Raw genomic sequence first — 21,203 nt, 5'->3', positions numbered from 1 at the left:
AGTGAAAAGACAACTCGCAAAATGGAAGAAAATATCTGCAAATCATATATCAGATAAGGTATTTGTATCCAGAATATATAAAGAACTACAACAACTCAGTAATAGACAATCCGATTTTTTTAAATGGGCAAAGGATCGGAATAGACATTTCTCCAAAGAAGATATACAAATGGCCAATAAGCACATGAAAAAATGCTTGACATCATTAGCCATCAGGGAAATGCAAATCAAAACCACAATGAGATACCACTTCACGCCCACAAGGATGACCAGAATCAAAAAGTCAGATAGTAACAAGGGTTGGCTAGAATGTGGAAAAACAATCAAAACCCTCATCTACTGTGGGCAGGAATGTAAAATGGTGCAGCCACTTTGAAAACAGTCTAGCAGTTCCTCAAATGATTAAACATCATGTTCCCATATGACCCAGCAATTTCACTCTTAGGTATTTACCCAAAGGAACTGAAAACATATATCCACACCAATATTCCACAAATGTACATAGCAGCACTATTCACATGAGTCAAAAAGTGGAAACGACCCAAACGTCCATCAACAGATGAATGGATTCACAAAAAGTGATACTATCCATACAATGGAATACTATTCAGCAACGAAAAGGAAGTACTTACACAGGCTACAACAGGGATGAACTTTGAAAACACCATGCGAAGTGAAATAATCCAGGTCCCATGTTGTAGGATTCCGCTTACATGAAATGTCCAGAATAGGCAAACCTATTGAGACAGAAAGATCAGTGGTTACCAGGAGCTAGGGGGGCAGAGGAATTAAGAGTGCTAACAGGTATGTGGTTTCTTGGTGGGAGAGGGAGGGGGTAGTTAAAATGTTTTAATATTGAATTGTGGTGATAATTGCGCAACTGTGAAGAGACTAAAAACCACTGAAATGTACACTTTGAACGTGTGAATTTTTTTTTTTTTTTTGCGGTACGTGGTCCTCTCACTGTTGTGGCCTCTCCCGTTGCGCGGAGCACAGGCTTCGTATGCAGGCTCAGCGGACGTGGCTCACGGGCCCAGCCGCTCCGCGGCATGTGGGATCTTCCCAGACCGGGGCACGAACCCGTGTCCCCTGCATCGGCAGGCGGACTCTCAACCACTGCACCACCAGGGAAGCCCTGAACGTGTAAATTTTATAGTAGGTGAGTTATATCTCAATAAAGCTGTAAGGGAAAAACATCCATCTTTAGCAAACCCCAGAGCTGTGTGACCTCAGAATAAAGACTTCCCAGCTCCAAGCCTCTGTTTCCTCCTCTGTGAAATGGGCAAATAATCCAAACACCACCTTACGTGGAAATCAAGAAGAGAGGGGCTGGGGACCAGCACACAGTAGGTGTTCACCCTGCAGGAGGTTCCTTCCCCAGAGTGGGAGGCCACAGGGTCGACCCAGCAGAGTTCACCGCATGAGGTCCAGCCTGGCCCTGGCGGCGGGGCTCCGGACAGAGGAGGATGCTCATTGCTCATGACATAATTTAGATGGATGGCTCAGGCCATCCGTCAGGCTGGGAGCGGGCGGCCCGCGAAGAGGCCGTGGGGGAGCCCATTACCGTACACGTGTTAACAGCGCATCCTTTGTACCGACAGCCGCGCGGGCGCGGGCAAGGGCCGCTCCCCACATTGTCTGCGCGCCGCGGCCCCGCCGTGATGATGAATGGGCCGCGCGCTCCCGGCCGCCCCCGCCCGGGTACAGCGGGCCGAGGGTGACACCGCGTGGCCAAGCTGGGAACTGCAGGGCCACCTGGCCCGGAGCAGAGGGCACGGAGAGTAGCGCGACTGGCCCCTTCCTTCAGTGCTCAAGAGACACTGTATGCTCAAGAGGCACTTGGGACAGAGCCTGGCACCTAGTAGGCCCTCAAGAAACCTAGATGATAATTATCATTACCTTTATTTTCAGACACAACCAAGTTCAAAAACTGGATAGGTTTGCCAGGTAAAATACAGGATACTCTGTTAAATTTGAATTTCAGAGAAATGGCAAATACTTTTTCAGTATAAGTTATGTCCCAAATATTTCACGAGGTATACTTAGACTTCAAAAAAATCATTCATTGTTTATCTGAAATTCAAATTTAACTGGGAGTCCAGCTTTGCTTACTTTTGTTTTTGTAAATCCGGCAACCCTATAACTGGGTTACTTTAGACACAACATTTCACCTCTCTGTGCTTTTGTAAAATAAAGTGATCATCTATTCCTGGACTTATATATATAATGATACCAACAGGATTGTTGTTCAGATTAAATGAGATGATATTTAAAAGAATGTGAAGAGAATCAAGGTCAAAGCTAGCGGGGTTAAAGTTCTCATGTTCACACACAATTCGTTGAGTTTAGGGAAGAAATGGCCAACCGTCAATGGAGGAGTCTAACAACCACTAAGGTTTAAACGTGAATAAGCAAGACAACTCTTGTGCCTTTGCAAGTGCAGTGCAGGCACTTAGGTAACCCTCCGGACCTAACTCCTGTTGGCCCTCCAGGACTCAGACTACTGAAGGCTCTCTCTGACTCTCTCCTTCCCTGTTTGTAATCCCATTCACAGGCTTCCTTGGAGAGGCCTAAGACACCGGAGTACAGTAGGTACTCAATATTTGTTGAATGGGCGAATATATACATAGTAGCTCAAGGCTCAGAGACTATTATCTTATACCTTGTGACATGGTAATAACCAAAACGTAAGTGCCGGAGGGTGGAGTGGGGTCTGCCCTGCTCTCTTGCTGTAGCCCCAGCATCCAAATCAACAAGATTTGTTGAATTAATCTGGATTGCACTGTACATATGGCCCTCTGCCAAACAGTTTTGCTAAACACATTCTCAACAATTAACTTCCCACATGCCAGTGAAGTAGATGCTTTTATTATGCCCATTCTACAGATGAAGAAGCTGAGGCACAGAGAAGTCAAGTAAAGCCCTTTGCCCAAGATCACACAGCTGCACATGGAGAAACCACACCTAAACCAGGGCACTGCACTGGCTCTAGTGCCCACAGTCCACCGTGGCTCCAGTCAGGGGCTTCAGAGTAGGGCAGTCCACTCTGGGCATGAACACCGGTTCTAAACTTCTCCAGAGAGTGACCTCAGCAAATCTCTTCTCTTCTCTGAGTTCCAATTCCTTCCATTCGTAAAGTGGAGTGAATGAATTTACCAACCACACAGAAACCATTCATGGGAAACGCACACAGCTGGTGCTCAATATTGATGGTCTCCCCAGTGTTCGCAAAAGCCATGGTAAGGGGATGAGAGAGCAGCCTCTTAGCACTGCCTATTCGCTCCACTTCTGGGACCAAAGAAGATTTTGTGGTTGCTAATTCCTCCTAGAGACAGAAAAATAGCTGGAGAGACTTCCATTAAGATTTTCTCCAGAAATGGGTGTCCTTGGCAGGCAAGAGGGCAGGGGAGTGACTAAGAGCCCCAGTGAAGGCTGGGATAGGAGGCAGAAGTGAGGCAGGGAATTCTTCAGGACCTAAGGAAGCCTCCTCCCCACACAAAGGTCAAAGGGAGACGGATGGAATGGGGGGCGCTTTGGGCACTTTGAGGTATAGTGGGGTGACATCCTGTCTGAATCAGGATTCTCTCTGCACCAGATCCTGCCCACCACCACCCAATTTCTGTCAGTTTGCTTGTCCACTAAAAGTTTCACTGGTTCCCTACCTCATTCATTTATTAAATAAATTCCTATTGGGTATCTGCTCTGTGTTGGCATCATTCGCTCTTGATACTGAGAATTCAGTGATGAACAAATAGACGTGATTCTTGCCCTCAAGGAGTGCTCACAGACTAAGACAGGGAAAGGGAGACAGATAATCAGAGCAGAGTGATGGGGAAATCCAAGGCGGCTGTGAGCACTCGGAGGAGGCACCAGACCCACCTGGGGGATCAAGGAAGGCTTCCCAGAGGAGGTGCCATTTAAGCTGGGACAGGAAGAACGAGTGGAATAAGCCATGCAGTGGAGAGAGGCAGAATTCTCCGGAAAGAAGGAATCATGAGACAAAGGTCCCAGGTGGAGACTGAACTTCTGCAGAGGAGGAGGTGTGCTTGTGTTAGCACAGGGAGAGGAGGCTGCTGAGGGGAGCAGGGCCAGGTCATGCATGACGTTGAAGGCTGTGGTGAGAACGTATAGCTTTTGCAAGGGTTCTAGAGAGCCACAGAGGGTTTTATGCAAGTGGAGTGGCATGGTCAGATTTTCCCACAGCATTGAATACAAATCCCTCTGCCTTCCCCCTCCCCCCAGGCTAGTATGACCCCACTAGTCCCTGCCACTTCCCTTATCCAGAATCGTCCTGGACCCTCACTCTACACTCTCTCCCTGACTACAGCTTCCACCTAGACACACTTATCTTGGCCTGTAGTAGAGCAAAATGTCCCAGATCTGGATCAGACAGACTCAGCTTAAAACCTGGCCTCTGCAACCTCTGGACAGGCTGAATCAGGCCCCTGACGTCTCCAAGCCCCAGTTTGCTCATCTGTAAAATGAGGATCATCATAGTGTCCAACTCACCAAGCTACTGTAAGGGTTAAATGAGGAGTGTCTTGAAAGTGCCTGGCCCTGACACCTACTGTTTTCTTTCCTCCTTCAGAGAAGCATGCTGCCTCTTCCAGACAGCCCTCCCTCACATCTCCAGCCCTCTGAACACCAGGAGCACTTCCTGTTGGTGATGCCTCCCAGGTCACACCCATAGTAAGTAGTTAAGACACGGAGAAGTGTGTCTCCCCACAGCAGTCAGAAACCATCTGGAATCAGAGACAGAGAGTCTTTCCCAGCAGAGCCTAGGGAGTCTGCCCAGGGACAGGACAGCTCCTCAAGATAGGGAGACATGGACGGACAGACAGACAAAAGGGCTTTGGGGAGCTAAGCGAGGGTCTCGATGAAGGTCAGGACTCCGGGTACTTGTTTTCTGGGAAAACCGCCCTCCTCAGAGCCAGGCTGATAAACAGGCTGCCAGTGTACAGTGTACACGGGGAAGTAGATTCCTTCGCCATAACCACATCTCCCCAAGGCCCCGGCAAATGGACAGGAACCGGACAGCCTCCTTGGTACGAGAGGCACTGCGCCCGAGGCCACCCCACCCTGGAATATGGCGTTCTAGGTTTCCACCATCCCTGCCCTCAGGAAGCCGGGGTTCCCACCCGACCCAAATACGCCTCCACTAAGACCTCTGCCTACCTTCCACGGCCTCAGCGGCCCAGAAACGGAAGCTGGCTCCTGGGCATGCGCAATGCGAGGTGGGTGGGGCAGGACGGAATTTTGCCCGGGGGCGGCGAGAGGGCTGGACGGTGAACACGCAATACAGAGAGCTGGGCAACGTTGCTGCCATGTTGCTGGTCCCCTCTCCCAGGTGTCTCCCTCAAGGGCACCTCAGGCTCACGCCCGTCTGAGCCTCAGTCTCTCCATCTACATAATAATGATCCATAAGGCCCAACAGTAATGACTCTCCCACATACCCCCTTCCCAATGTCAAGAATCTGGCAGAAACATCCATAATCATCAATAATCACTAGTTACCAGGAGCTCCCACTTTGCTCACAGCATGTTACCTAGAAATGCTCCATCCTTATTTCAAGGTAGTCACTTGCCTAAATCCATATAGCCAGTGAGAGGCAATCAAATAAATACCAGCCCCCAGGTGGTTCAGACTTCATAGGGGCCCAGCACTGTTCCACACTTTACATAAAACAATCTCCTAATCCTCACTGCCACGCTGTGGATTACTATCCTCATTTTATAAGGGAGGAAATTGAGGTTCAGAGAGGGAGAGTAACTTGCACAAGGTCACACAGCAAGTTAGAAGGGCCAGAACTCCAACCCAGTTCTCTCCATGCTCTTAGGCCAGCTGGAAGAATTTCAAGAGAGGCCTGAAGACGAGAAGCAGGACATCCCACCCAGACCAGCCTCCATCCTGCAGCATGGAGACCCCTTCCTTCAGTTTGTTCAGAAGTCAGAAGCCAAGTCATTCACCTCTTTTAAAGGGGAACTTCCCCTACAGCACCTCTCTCTCCCCTAGCAGCTGCCCCCTTCCCTCAGTTTCCTCCCTCCCCCATCTCTCTCCCACTCTCCAGCACAAAGAGTTGCCAAGGTAACTGCATCACCAATGACTTTCCTCTTTGTCTGGGGCCCTACAAGGAAATTCATAAGCCAAGTTGCTGCTCACTGACCCCTGATGACCTGCATAGGGCAGCGCAGCCCTGGACCACCCCTTCAAGGCCCCCTCACCTCACCCCACCCATTTCAGCAAATATACCCTGGTGACAACTCCTGGTCACAAACTCCAGGTCCCAAGATGCAAGAGGCTGGGGGCTGGGAGGAGGTGTTTTGGGGGGTAATCTTCGAAAAATGCACTGCTAGAAACACTGCAGGAAGAGACACAAGGAAAGAACACACTATCTGCTTGGCACTGGGCTGGACATTTTAACAGTTCAACTAATAACACCTACTATGTGCCTGACACTGCAAAGCACCTTGTGTGGCCCTGAGAATGCCACCTACTAAGTGCTTAGGTCTTTGCTAGACACTGAAGGGGCACAGACTACAGCCCCTACTAGGTGCTTCCCTCTGTGCTAAGATGATGGAAAGGTGTTGGGCAATGTGTGGGTCTGAGAACTCATCATGGAGGGGCAGGCCTTTGAGCCAAGCTCTGGAAATCCAACTTGGACATACAACATATAAGGCTTGGAGAAATTGGACAACGGGGAAATCGATACTCTCTGAGCGATAACTATGTACCAGGCAGGTCCCTTGCTTTAAGCAGCAAAGTCGGGACTTGAAGTCAGATGCATCTGATTCCACATCCCCTTCCCCCCTGCTATGGTATTTGATGATGTCCTTGATGGTAGAGTCTCCACCAGCCTGCATCTCTGAATGAGGGAGATAAGAGCAGAGCCCCCACCAGCCTGAGGAAGACATGGAGCATGAACAAGAAATCAACTTGTGCCACTGTTTTGCTCTTTTGTGCCACTAAGATTTGCACCACCCTAATTAAGATTTAGGGGCTGTGTGTTACTGTAGCATATCCCAATCCTTTCTGACTGTTACACCAACAGTCTGAAACAAAATCCTGAGTCTGGCTTTCATTGGCTAGATTGGGTCATGACTGCCATCTCCAAACCAATCACTGAAGGCAGAGGACAGCAGTGCTCTGATTGGCCCAGACCTGGTTCACATGCTCACCTCCAGATGTGGGGGAGGGGCAGTCAACCCCACTAAAACTGGTGGAGTGGGGATAGGAGAGGACTCCTTAAGAAAGTAGGGTGCTGTTGGGAATTCCCTGGCAGTCCAGTGGTTAGGACTCCACGCTTCCACTACAGGGGGCATGGGTTTGATCCCTGGTCAGGGAACTAAGATCCTGCATGCCACACAGTGTGGCCAAAAAAACCCAAAAAAGTAGGATGCTGTTACCAGAAAAAGGAACAGATGCTAAAGAAGCAAAACTGACAAGTGTCTGCTTCAGGGACCTAGGTGCTAGAATACTGTGCAGGAGGTGTCTGTGCTGAATGTGAGACTAGTCCCCAGGCTCCTTCTTAGGTGAACACCTTACAAGGCTCTGGAATTTGCCTGGAAAAAGATTCTATTGAGTTCCACTGGGTGATGTGGCTTCTCCCCTAGGTCTTAGGATGTCCTTCAGTTTCTGAGGGGTCTGCAGGGCAGGTGGCCAGTTTTCCCCAAGGAGGGTATAGGGTACTAGGCTGGGGTAGGGGGGTCAGGGGGAGAAGGAATGGTCAGCCACCTCCCAGCTGCCCAGGAGGATGGAGAGAGCTGCGCCTGCTCAGAGCAGTAGGTGGGGGCTAGTGCGGGCACCTATGTCCCTAAAGCCCAGGTCCTTCCCCATCAAGTCTCTCCTTAAGAACCTGGTTTAAAATCAGTGCAAACCAGGCACTGTCCCAGGTGTTCCATAGACATCACTGGGCTTAATCTCCCTGAGGCCCTCATGAGCAGGCATGAGAGGGCTACCCCATTATCAAAACAAGCAGTAGGGCCTCCCTGGTGGCGCAGTGGTTGAGAGTCCGCCTGCCGATGCAGGGGATACGGGTTCGTGCCCCGATCTGGGAGGATCCCATATGCCGCGGAGCGGCTGGGCCCGTGAGCCATGGCCGCTGGGCCTGCGCGTCCGGAGCCTGTGCTCCGCAACGGGAGAGGCCACGACAGTGAGAGGCCCGCATACCCAAAAAGAAAAAAAAAAAAAAAACAAGCAGTGGACGCTCAGAAACGCATGGCCTACCCAAGGTCACACAACCTAACACAGAGCTCACAGTCTTTATTCATCCATTCAACACATCTTAAAAAAAAAAAAAAGCTAAAAAATAATTCTGACATTACAAAAACATAAGAAAGAGAAGAGGAAATTCCCCTTTACTTGCCATAACCATTCCAGTCTCCAAAGGAAGCACCGTTAACTCTTTGTTGACTAGCTATCCAGACATCTTTCTATGCTCATCTAGTATGTTTGTGTTTTTTTTGTGGTACGCAGGCCTCTCACTATTGTGGCCTCTCCCGTTGCAGAGCACAGGCTCCGGACACGCAGGCTCAGCGGCCATGGCTCACGGGCCCAGCCGCTCCGCGGCACGTGGGATCTTCCCGGACCGGGGCACAAACCCGCGTCCCCTGCATCGGCAGGCGGACTTTCAACCACTGCGCCACCAGGGAAGCCCCCTAGTATGTTTGAGTGTTTATTATATGCCAAGAATATGCAAGGGCGTTAACAGGTGACTATCAGAAAGATGGGTTCTCAGGGGTGTACAAGTTGCCATGCAAATCCATCTGTTTTTTTATGATCTTAACTAGTCAGGATATGGGGTTGAGGGACTGACAAGACATTGAAACCCATGTTAGATTAGGTCTCTCTCCAGCTCCAAATTCCCCAACAATTCCCACCGACCCAGAGGAAAGCCAAAGTCCGTACTGCCCAGACGCCCTGCCTGTTCTGGTCCTTGGTCACCTCTCCAACATCAACCCCACCATCTGTCACCATCCCCTCGCTCCCCTCCAGCCACACCCTGTCATTTCTCAGACACCCCTGACACACTGTGCCTCAGGACTTTTGCACCTCCTGCCTGGAACACCTTTCTCCACTTTCTGATAGGCTCACATCCTCACCTGCTTTAAGTCTTTCCTCAGATGGCCCTTTACCTTAAACTTGACTCTTCCCACTCAAAACACCCTACATCCCTTTTAGTTTCTTTGTTTTTCCTTATAACATCTACTACCCTCTGACATACTATAAAAGTCTTATCTTATCTCCCCTGCATCACTAACTAGACTGTAGCTTCAGTGAAGTCAGGAATCTGTGTCTATTTTGTCCATGGCTGAATCCCCAGGGCCTTCAAACAATGCCTGGCACACAGCGGGTGTTTCATGAAAAGTTGTTGAATAGCTGCATTTATGAAAGGAGACCACAGGTCAGTCGGCAACGTGGCTCAGACATGCCTGAATATTTTTTAGAACATTTGAGCCTCATACTTTTTGGAGCCAGTACTTTGCACTGTAGAATCTTATAGGATGGCACGTATGGAAGGATGAGGGGCTGAAGGGGTGGGGGGGGGGCTTTGCCCCCAAAAGCCATTTTCTGCAGATACCGCTTCCCAACTCCGCCAAGGGTTGTGGGGTGAGGTGGCAAATCAGAAGGACCTCAAATCAGAAATCCCCAGCCCTGCCTCTAGTGGCCTCTCATCCCCTGGATCTACCAGGAACCAGGGTCCAAGAAACTTGGACACCAAAAGCAGGGGCCCTGGGGAGCCAGCTTGCTGGGGCAGCTAATTCTCATGCTGTTGCTGCTGCCCCTGAAGGTTCACTTCCCCAGGTATGATTTATGCTTCTGGCTGAACATTTTTTCTCTGCTTTTTGGATTCTGCTCTGGAATATTTTTCTCCTTGGCCTTTTCCTGGGTCAATGCAGTCCTGATATTTGATTCACTGTTAACAGTATTGACTGCATAGGATTGAGCCAAGAAATGGAAGAAATTGCTTTTTCTTTCTTTCTATCTCCTGGTTGACAACTCAGTCTCAGCGCTGGGTTGGCCAAGCTTGGCGAATGAGCTACACGGCAAAGGGAGTGGGGGTTGTGCCTCCGTGGCTGGACAGTGACTCAGGGAGGGAAATGAGCAAGGGGTTGCCAGCTAAAGTGGGTCCTGTGCTTGCCTTCCATCCAGGTTTTCCCTCCCAGATAGGAGAAAGGTTTGGAGAGGAGGTGCTTCAGAGTCGACCGGTCTTGGATTGAAGCTGTGTGACATTGGGGAAGTCACTTAACCTCTCTGAGCCTCTGTTTCCACATTCATAAGATGGAGGTAATCTGTAAAGTATTCATGCATGAGAAACACTTTGAATCAAGCCTGTCATCATAAGAGCACAATTTATTGTACCTGCCATGGTCATTCCCATCATCATCATCATCATGACTCTATTCTTTTTTTTTTTTTTTTAATAAATTTATTTATTTATTTATTTTTGGCTGCATTGGGTCTTCGTTTCTGTGCGAGGGCTTCCTCCAGTTGCGGCAAGTGCGGGCCACTCCTCATCGCAGTGCGCGGGCCTCTCACCGTTGCGGCCCCTCTTGTTGAGGAGCATAGGCTCCAGACGTGCAGGCTCAGTAGCCATGGCCCACGGGCCCAGCCGCTCCGCGGCATGCGGGATCCTCCCAGACCAGGGCTCGAACCCGTGTCCCCTGCACTGGCAGGCAGATGCTCAACCACTGCGCCACCAGGGAAGCCCATGACTCTATTCTTGAGTAATCTCTGTTCTGACCAAAAAGAGAAACAAGCACTCACTCTATCTCATGAAAATGATGTGGGAAGACTGCAGTTTTCTGATATTTATTTATTGTGGTTGTAAAATTGTTACAAACTGTGTTAAGTGTTATGAAGGGAAAAAAGAGGGGGCTGTGAAAGAAAAGGGGAGAGCATTGCTTGATCTGAACCAGAAGGATGCTCTTAGAAGGAACTTCCAGGATAAGCTCATTCCCAGTAAAAGAAGAAGAAAGCCCATCAGAATGATGGCAGGTAGTTTCAATTAACATCCAATTATCAGAGAATACACGGTTACAGTGACCTGTGACTGTACGCTCTACCAGCTCATACCATCCCATGACAGCAGCCAACGGCTAAATTTTCAGGAATTTTGTGAGCCGGTTGTAAAATGTGATGATTAAAAATTAAATTATATAAACTTACAGTTAAATAAATGACATTAAAACTACTCAAAACTCATCACTTCCTAATTTTTTGACCACATTTTATTATTATCTATACTCTTGAAGTTATTTACGTCCTTTGCACTTATCTGGTAGAAATACGTATAATGGTATCTGTGCGTCTCTCCAACTTCACTTTAATGACGTCATGTTGGTAGCTTGAAATTAGCCCCAATAGGAATATTTACAGACCCTAGTAAATGCTCCAAGCCAGGGTTCAATTTATTATTGTTTTGTTAATTCCTTAGAAAGTGGCGTAAAAAATGTTAATAAAGCAGATTAAACTTAAAGATACGATGTGTCTGTAGCCATTCTATTGTGAAAGCACAATCGAGGAAATATTCTTCCAGTATTTGAAAACCATGATTCAATTCAGAAAGAAGTTGCCCACGTCACTGATGAACAAGTGAAGTCCCAACATATGTCTTTGTTGTTTTGTTTTTGTCTCACTCATTAATGTAAACAAAAATATTAACCAAGATTAATGTCAGACCACACATGTTAAATGCTAAACACGTACCAGCACACCACTGAGTCATTATAGTGCCTTCCAAATTAAAAATCGAGAGCTATGGCTATAATGGATTTTTCAAATTATTTCTGGACATGGAAAAGCATTTAAGGAAAGGTGGTTTGTCACTTCAAATTAGTGGCCCATTCAGGTGGTCTGTGAGGATACTGGGACGGAGTATCTGAAATTGGGGCTGATCCAGAAAATCCTCAGAATCACCATTCTTGGAATAATAGCTTGACAATAGCAATTGGTTGATAGAAGGAGAGATGGATCAATTGATTCCACCTCTGCCACTAAATACGCATGAGCTCAGGCAATGTTCTGAGCCCCAGGTTTCTCCACTATAAAATTAGGATAAGATGCCTTCCTTGACTACATCCTAGAGAGGTATGGGAATCAGGCACGGCATGAGTGAGCTGACTCATTTGGATGTAAGTGATAGACATCCAATGTAAGCTAGCTTAGCCGAGGAAGGGGAGATTCATTGGTTCTCAATATTTGGATATTGGGGTAGTTCAAACATTTGAAGAAAAATCTCTTGTTTCTCCCTTTCTCCTTATCTCGTGACGGCGGCTTCACTCTCCTTCTCCACACACACCTTCCACTTCCACCTTCTCCACGTGGCTGGTACCTGCCCTACAAACTTAAGTGGAGGAGAAGCTTCTTCCTACCAGGTCCATGTACCAATCCCATGGAAGCGCTCTGATTGGCCCTGCTTGGGTCATGTGCTTGCCTCTTGCACCAATCACTATCACCAGAGGGATATGATGCTGTGATTGGTCAGGCCTGGGTCTTGGGACCACTTCTGCAGCCAGCAGAAACTGTTTCCAGAAAAAGGGTGTTGGGAAAGCTTCCTAGGCAGATAAAATTCATAGGTCCTCTCCAGAGGTGAATGTGTGCTGGAAAGATGAAAGCAACAAGCATGAAGGATGAGAATAATTATTCTCAAAATAAAGGGACAAGGCTGTCTATATCTTACACATGGACTTAATTCATTCAACAAACCATCTTTTCACAGTGTGAAATTAATCCCGTAGCTCCAGGCTGGAAACCCTGCAAGGACCCCATGATTCAAGTCCTGCCCACATCTCTGGGCTCATTTTGGACCCCTCGTCATCTCTGTGCCCCAGCCCCACCGGGCTTCTGTTTCACACTGTGTCTCTCCCCTTCCTTTCTCAAGATCTTTCACATGTGTTTCCTCTGCCTAGAATGTTCTTCTCGTAACTCCTTACCCCAATCCATCTTTCTAATCTATTTCCCCCATAAGCACGGTAGGCAATAGAGACTTATGCCTCGTTCACAGGACACCCAAACGGCTGAGTACAGCACAAGGGACAAAGTAGACAGTCAACAAATACTTCTGAGATTAATAAATAAATGAGCATGTATTATTCCAAGGGTAAAGGAGTCACAAATTCCCTGCCTTTATACACAGATTCATTCATTCTTTAATTCTGGCACTACTGCACCATGGGATGGAAGAATTAACAGTAAACGAGAAACTCTTCTTGTCTTCAAGGAGATCCTGGTTTGATGGGAGAAGATGGCAGAGAGTCGCACACAGAACTGGCACAAAGTGAGTATGGGGCGGGGCTGCCGAGGGAGCGGAGGACACGATTTGGGAAGGCAGCAAACACTTCCTGGAGAAGGTAAAGCCCAAGATAAATGACAGATGAATAGAAATTTGGTGAGTGAAGGAGGCAAAGTTAAGGGGGTGGTATGGAGCGGGAAGAGGGTAATTCCAGGCAGAGGGAAGAGTAATGCAAAGATCTGGAGGCACTGTTGTAGTCAGAAAGGGAGAGAGAGCGTGCACGCTGGGGGAGGAATGTTTGTGAGGATTCAGGAGGCTGACTCTGGAGAGACTGAGGCACTAGGCAATCCAGAATGGCCTTGAAGCCGTCCTAAGGAGACTGGACTTGACCCAAATCGTGCCATGAGACCCCACTGAAGTATCTTAAGCAACAACATGGATGCCGCCACATGGTGTATCACAAAGAAATCTTCAGCTGGCCCATCACCTAGGGGACACAAGCTAAGATTAATATCAGTTTAAGGCTTTCAATTTAGACAAATTCATGACTCCGTGGGAGGGGCAGCTGAGCAGTTCTGACAATGTCCCCCCTTTTAAAGTCGATATTATAATCCCTGACTTTTAGAGTCCTCACACTCCAGGAGCATAGACTCAGAAATAAGAGAACCCCTGCCTCTTAGACCCAGGGAAAAGAATGCATGGCACCTCAGTCTTGCAGAGAACAGAAGGATATAAAGTGGACCCCTATAATCACAGCATTGCAGAGACCTGTAATCATGGAATTATAAACCAATTACATCACTCTTTGCCAGCACAGGGGGGCTCGTTGGGGTTAGGTAGCCCAAGCCCTATGAAATGACACAGGAATCCTTTCAGGAAGGTGGCTTTGGTCTCCCTAAACCTCCTTCATCCAGGATCCCGCTGGGGCATCTGGTCACCCTCCCATGGCTGCCTCCTAGGAGGCCTCCACCCTATACCTGGTCTGCTGTATCCTTGCAGCTGCTCCCTGCACCCTTCTGACCTCAGACCCACTCCTTCCAGCCCAGAGCCTGAATATTTTCTTAGCTAGCATCAGTCCTTAAAGATAAATGTTGCTTGATTTCTCCCCCTTCCCCTCCACCCCCATCCCTGCCTCCCAGGGTGCCAGAGTTCAACTCAATTTTCTCAGATTAAATAAAATTTCAAAGTGTCAGTCTCTGGCAAACGACAAGTTAGAAGGTGGTTGATTTTCCTAACCCGATCGCCAGTCCAATTACAATTTTTAATCTATATGTAGATAATGGTGAACAAAACCCCACAGAAATGTCAAGAGTGAGGAGGTTATTAGCTTAGTTTTAATTACTGTCCATCATTCTTAGCAACTGGAGGGACCCGGCAAATTAGGGGAAGGCAGCATTCCTCGGGAAGGATCAGCCAGGCCCCCGGGCTACTGGTCCCCAAAACCATCCACAAGCAGACAGTCCAGGGCGCAGACAGCGCACATCCCCCCGCCGGGCTCCGCCATGAGTTCCTGCCCAGAGAGGCCTGCGGACCTGAACTTGGGCAGAATCAGTCACACCAGCTGATGCGATGTGACCGCAGACCTCTCTCCTCCAGCATCCCTCAAGGCTGCGTGCCTCCACCCCCCCAACTCTTCCACCCGCTTTGTCTCTAAAACATACCTAGAGGTTATTCTTTTGTCTTGATGATAAAAGTAACTCATGCTCACCGAAGGAGGATGTTTGGAAAACTGGGAACAATGAAATGGAGGGAAAAAAAAAAAAACTTATCCTAATCTTACCACCTAAAACAACTGTTAATATTTGAGGTTATTCCCAGTCTTGTGAATGTATGTGTATACATATATGTGCACATATATATGTACATACATATACATATAAATAAAATAAAATGTAAAATACAAATACCTATATATAATACATAATAAAATGAATATATTTAATATTAAATTTATGTAAAATGTTTAAATACAATATGTTATTATTTTATAGTATTTATAGATATTTATAATATTTATTAATAATATTTACATTATTATAAATATAGCATAATTACAATTATATTATAATAGATGATGTTAGAATTCTATACATACACACACAAACTGGATGATACGGCATGTGGCTTTTTACGTCTTTATCGCAAACAGTTTCTCATATCATGAATATTATTTGCAAACATCATTTTAGTAGCTGCAGAAAATTCTAGAGCCTGATATACATTTCACTAATCCACCCTTTATTTTGGCATGTACAAAGCCAATGCATATTTTAATACAGATGTGACAATACTTTATGTTTCCTATTGCAACCTGGTTTCTTCATTTACTAAAAAATGGCTTTTTGTGTTATTATAAATTCTGTGACTACCATTTTAATAAATAATTCAACCTCTAACAAGTATTTTTGAGGGTCTAATCTGTACCAAGCACTGTGCTAAGTGGTGGAGATGTAAAAATTAGAATCCAATAAACATTAGAATCTTATAGGGTTCCTAATCTTTTAAATCACACCTTTCATTAAACTGAATACATATATAAATATATATTAATTATATATTAAATTAGTCATTCTATTATTGGAGATTTGGGTGGATTAATGTTTCTCATAGTTGTACAGAACACTGCACTGGACATTTTTGTATATAAACTATTATCTCTCTTCTGAAGTATTTCCTTCCTATAAATGCCCCAGGATGCAATGAATGGATCTAAGCGTATTAATATTTTTTTAATTCTTTTTTTTTTTTCTTTTTGCATATTTTTTTAATTCTTAATGAGAAATCTGGTTTCTACTTAAATGAAGTTTTAGGAGCAAAACTGATTTGTGACCTAAAGCAAATACCAAAAAAAAAAAAAAGAAGAAAGAAAGAAAGAAACTCATACAAAATTAGACCCCCAGGGGGCTCTATTTTAATTAATTAGAAACAGTGCTATTTTTAATATCTCAAAGGTTGTCAGAAGGATGTAATGAAAGAATAACAATATCTTATTCATGGAGAGAGATGGAGAGTTTTTAAACTGCTCACCCTCATCCTTTTATTTGTGAAACATTTTTGGTAACTATAAAATAGTATTTTCCAAAGAGTAGTATAAGCACAACAATTTGTTGGCAAAGTGATTTTAGGTAGTAGAGATATGAACCTATTTTTTCTTTTTCATCATTATATGTTTATGTTTTCATGTGTTCCGAAAAAAATACCAGCAGAATATCAAACCCACACTCTCATGAGATTAGTTTAGAACAGACTAAGGAAAGAATAAGAGAAGTGGGTTAAAATGCAGTTTGAAGAAAGATTTTAAGCACAGAATCATATAGAGTATGGCAACCATCGGGTGCATGAAAGGGTCACAGGAGATGCTGTATATATCAGTGTGACATGGGACGGTGGTGATGGGAGACTGTTATCAAGGCTAACCTGATGGTACCAGGAAGTCTGAGATCTCAGGAAACTTGCTATTCATTAAGCATCTCCATGTGCCAAAGCTGTGATGGCCAAATCTGGGACTTTCCTTCACTCAAGAGATTAAAAATAACTTTCCAGCCTTCCTTGGCAGCCCATTAAACTCACCTGGGGGGCTTTTTAAAGCACCAACAGCTGGGCCCCTCCCTTAGCGTTTCAGCTTCCAAAGCTCTAGGTGGGGTCTGGGCATCGGTATTTATAAGGCTTCCCCTGTGGATCTGACATGCATCCAGCGATGAAGATTCCTGGTCAGACTGCCTTCTTTCTGGGTGTAATCCTGTCCACAAATGGGGGCTGGGCACACCCCTCCCCTTGATCTGTCCCCTCTTTGGCATTCTAGAATTTCCCCAGCCCTCTGCTCACAGGATAATGAGGCTAATGGCCAATCAAGTCTTAAGGAGGATTGATTCGTTTATTAAGCTGCAGTTATGTGCCAGGTGCTTCCAACTCCCAAGCCCAGGAGACTCAAGGGCAAGCAGGATATGGCCTGGGAAAGGCTGCGGATGTGGGGACAGAGAGAAGACAGAGCATCTTCAGGGCTAGAGGGTGGACTTGGGGTCCAAGCACCAGGGGAATCTCAGTGGCAGATGAAATAAATACCCAGCCTTGAATGAGTCTGGGTAAATTCAAGTCTGGATCACCTGCATGGGTGGGAGTCCCATCGGAGCATGGACAATGAGGCTCTGGTGGAAGATGTGCTGGAAGATGGGTGGGGCACATGGCTGGCATTTTGGTCAGTGAGGGACAATAACCAGTAAATGCCATGGCAGGCAGGAGTCAGTCATTCTTGGTTATTTAAGCTCTGAACACAGGCCTCTGGAGACAGCCCCCAACTGCCTCAGCCCCACCACCAGATATGTACTTGATCTTCCAGTAGCCTAAAGCCAAGCCTAATTCAGCTCCAGGTCACCCACTGTGGAGAGAAGCTGTACTACTGACCATGATGTGCAAAGCCTTGTGGGACTTGCCTCATGCCTGCCTCTGTGACCTCATCCATTTATTCATTCATTCATGCAACACTATGTATAGATGCTAAGTACCATGCTGGTGGAAATTCAACCACGAGCAAGACAGATACAACTACTGCCTTTACAAGCTCACAGTTTAGAGGGAAAAACAGACATGGCATTGAGAATGCCATAAATAACCTTATAATTACAACCAGTCTCAACGTCAAACTCAGTGCCCCTGCTGGATTGGACTTCCTGCAGTTCCCTGAGTGAGCACGCTCTCACCTCAGGACATTTGCACATGCTGTTCTCTCTCCCTGGAAGTCTCCCTCCACTCCATTGTCTCCTCCCCTAGCTAGTTCCTCCTGATCCTACAGGTGTCAACTTCGAGGTCACTTCCTTCCAGTGGCCAGCCCCAATGCCCCCAGTGTGGGCTAGGTACTCCCCTACTATTCTCCTAACCACATTGGAGAGTGATTGCCCTTTGCACTTCTAGCTGCTGCACTAGGCTGGGAATTTCACTGTGACATCAGTTGTACTGAATGGATGAGTCAAATCCTTATCCTTTGTTCAGTCTCATTCATTGCTTGGCAGACCCTGGGATCTGCTAACCCTCCATAAAAATAAGTGTTTCTCTACTTTCTCCTTATTGTGCTGCCATTTCTCCTTGATGGAGGCATTGAAAACTGACCTCCATCAAGAAACTCAAATCAGCTTTCCAGCTGCATTTGCAAAGCTCAGGGTCCCTCTGACCCAGCTTCCACGCAGGCATGGGAGCACAGAGATGACTTGATAACAGAAAGCCAGGAGGGGCACAGGAGTCCTGAGTTCCATCTTCTGCTCTCATCTCCATCATAGGCTGCCAACTCGGGACAGCTCCAGTGGATTTTGCTGTGAAAGGTGCACAGTAGCTAAGATTATGGCTTAAATGAGGTCATTTCCACTTCCTTTGTGGTAAACAGAAAAATGGCCCCTCCAAAGACATCCACGTCCTGATCCCCAGAACCTGTGAATTATTACCTTACATGGCAAAAAGACTTTGCAGGTATGATGAAATCAGTGATCTTGGGATGGGGAGCTTATCCTAGGTTAGCCAACTGAGTCCAATGTCACCACAAGAAGGAGGAGAGACAAAGTCAGAGAAAGAGGGAATTCCCTGGAGGTCCAATGGTTAGGACTCCATGCTGTCACCACCAAGGGCCCAAGTTCAGTCCCGGGTTGGGGAACTAAGACCTCCCAAGCTGGGCGATGAGGGCAAAAAAAAAAAAAAAAAAAAAAAAGTCAGAGAAAGAGATGTGAGGATGGAAGCAGAGATCAGAGAGAAGTTTGAAGATGGTACATTGTTAGCTTTGAAAAGGGAGGAAGGGGCTGCAAGCCAAAGAATGCAGGTGGACTGACCTCTAGAAGCTGGAAAAGGCAAGGAAACTGATTCACTCCTAGAATCTCCAGAAGGAATGTAGCTCTTCTAACACGCTGATTATATCTTTGTAAGACCCATTTTGGACTTCTGACCTCCAGAACTGTGAGATAATAAATTTGTATTCTGTTAGGCCAGTAAGTTTGTGGTAGTTGATTGCAGCAGTAATAGGAAACAGATACACCCTCCCACCATTGAACCTATATCTCCTGAATGCTGTGACTCAGATGAGGTAGCTTTCATGGTGGTTCTAGAACCCTCTAGAGGCAATGATTGTTCCCTTAGAACAGTTCTGGAAGGATCTCAGGCATCTGACGACTTCAACTTCTCTCCAGGTTCTCATAGGCACTTGATTGATTCTCCCTTTTCTAGATAATTTATCTCATAACAAATAGAGACTCTCTGGGATGATACCACCTTTCCTCTTCCACTCATCCTTCCCATGCCCCAACTGCTGTCCTCCATCATTAGTGGAACAGATGGGGGGAACAGATGTTGAATGACAGTGCCCCATAACTGGCTGCAGTGACGTATCTCCCTCCTTTTCCCAAGATGATTTTCCAGACCCAACCCTCAAAATGACATGAGTCACGCACACCATCGTGGGATGAGTGATCCTTGTTCTTTCCTGCTTCCCTGCCCCTCGCACTGTCCTCACGGGACAAATCGATGGATTTTGCAGATGGATCACCTTATTAATTCAATCATAGGTCACATGAGATCACCTCCCGCTGCCATCTGTGAGCTAGCTCAGACATTCCAAAATTCTATAACTCCAGCATTGTGCCCCAGAGGGGAAAAAAAACCAACAACAACCTCCTGGGCCCTGAACCATCAGCCACTTTTCAAAGAAAGTCAAGACTTAGTCACATTTTTTTCTTCCCTCCCAAAATTAAAATGTGCCTCCAGTATAACTTGTTATCAAAAATAGAAGCATTTTATCTATCTTTATTGCAGAACAGAGATTACATGGAGACATTCAATTTGGAGTCAATTTAAATTTCAATTGTCTGTGAAATCTAAATCAATAGGGTAGAGTTCAATGACGCTTTAATAAAACAGAACATAACAGAGAAATCATTAGGACTTACATATGATAAGAGATTGGATCCAAGCCTCTGTAATGGTGGAAGGGACATTAGAAAATTATCCCCAAGCATTCACAAGTAAACCGACTGCTTCCTTCCCCCATGAGACGCCTGAGAAAGCTTAATTGTGCCATGAGCCCTGGGAATCCATCTCTGTCAGCCCAGTGATTGGGGGACAATTTACAGTAAGTGACAAGGCAGGGGGTTGTCTTGCCTGGAATGTGCCCATCGTGTTTCTCCATCAGGATGCCTTGAACATATGTCATGCCCTCTCCAATTCTCGATTTTCCTCTCCTCTCTCCTCACCGCTGGCCTCCTTTCCCCTGAGATTTGTCCCCCAGGGGACCCTCAGGAGGGTCCACCTCGGGATTTGATGCTCAGACAGGGAGGTGGGGAGACAGCTGGACACAGTAGATAAAAACTCAGGCTTCAGAGGAAGACAATTGAGGAAGGAATCCCAGCCCCTCTCCTGGGTCTTGAGCTAGTGGCTTCACTTCCCTGAGCCTCCCTTTCCTCATTTTATTAATTTATTAATTAATTTATTTATTTGGCTGTGTTGGGTCTTCGTTGCTGCACGCGGGCTTTCTCTAGTTGCAGCAAGCGGAGGCTACTCTTCGTTGCCGTGCGCGGGATTCTCATCGCGGTGGCTTCTCTTGTTGCAGAGCTCGGGCTCTAGGCACGTGGGCTTCAGTAGTTGTGGCACACGGGCTTAGTTGCTCTGCGGCATGTGGGATCTTCCCGGACCAGGGCTCAAACCCGTGTCCCTTGCATTGGCAGGCAGATTCTTAACCACTGCACCACCAGGGAAGTCCCCCTTTCCTCATTTTAAAAACGGACATATGACTATCTGCTTCACAGGTGGGTGTTTCATTCATTCAATAAATATTTGTTGGGGGCCTACTGTGCAGGGAGCAGCAAGGCCAGAATGAGGGTGAGGCAAGCGAGGCATTCTCTCTGAGTGTAAAATTTAAGGGGGCACCAAAACACTCAGTCCTCAAGATAAATAACTCCTTAAAAAAAATTTTTTTTTGGTCAAGCCACGTGGCTTGTGGAA

The 21,203-nt window shown here is 46.6% G+C and overlaps 1 pseudogene; it reads right to left on the bottom strand.

Annotated features, from left to right (window-relative positions):
* Positions 1–1,574: 1,574 nt before the first annotated feature.
* Positions 1,575–21,203, bottom strand: part of LOC132502419 (lactoylglutathione lyase-like) — a 35,974-nt pseudogene continuing 16,345 nt past the window's right edge.

This window comes from Mesoplodon densirostris, chromosome 15 (assembly GCF_025265405.1).
Source record: "Mesoplodon densirostris isolate mMesDen1 chromosome 15, mMesDen1 primary haplotype, whole genome shotgun sequence".
In the NCBI taxonomy this organism is placed as follows: Eukaryota; Metazoa; Chordata; class Mammalia; order Artiodactyla; family Ziphiidae; genus Mesoplodon; species Mesoplodon densirostris.
Note: the sequence above shows the minus strand (reverse complement) of the source record. Positions and strands in the feature narration are given on the sequence as shown.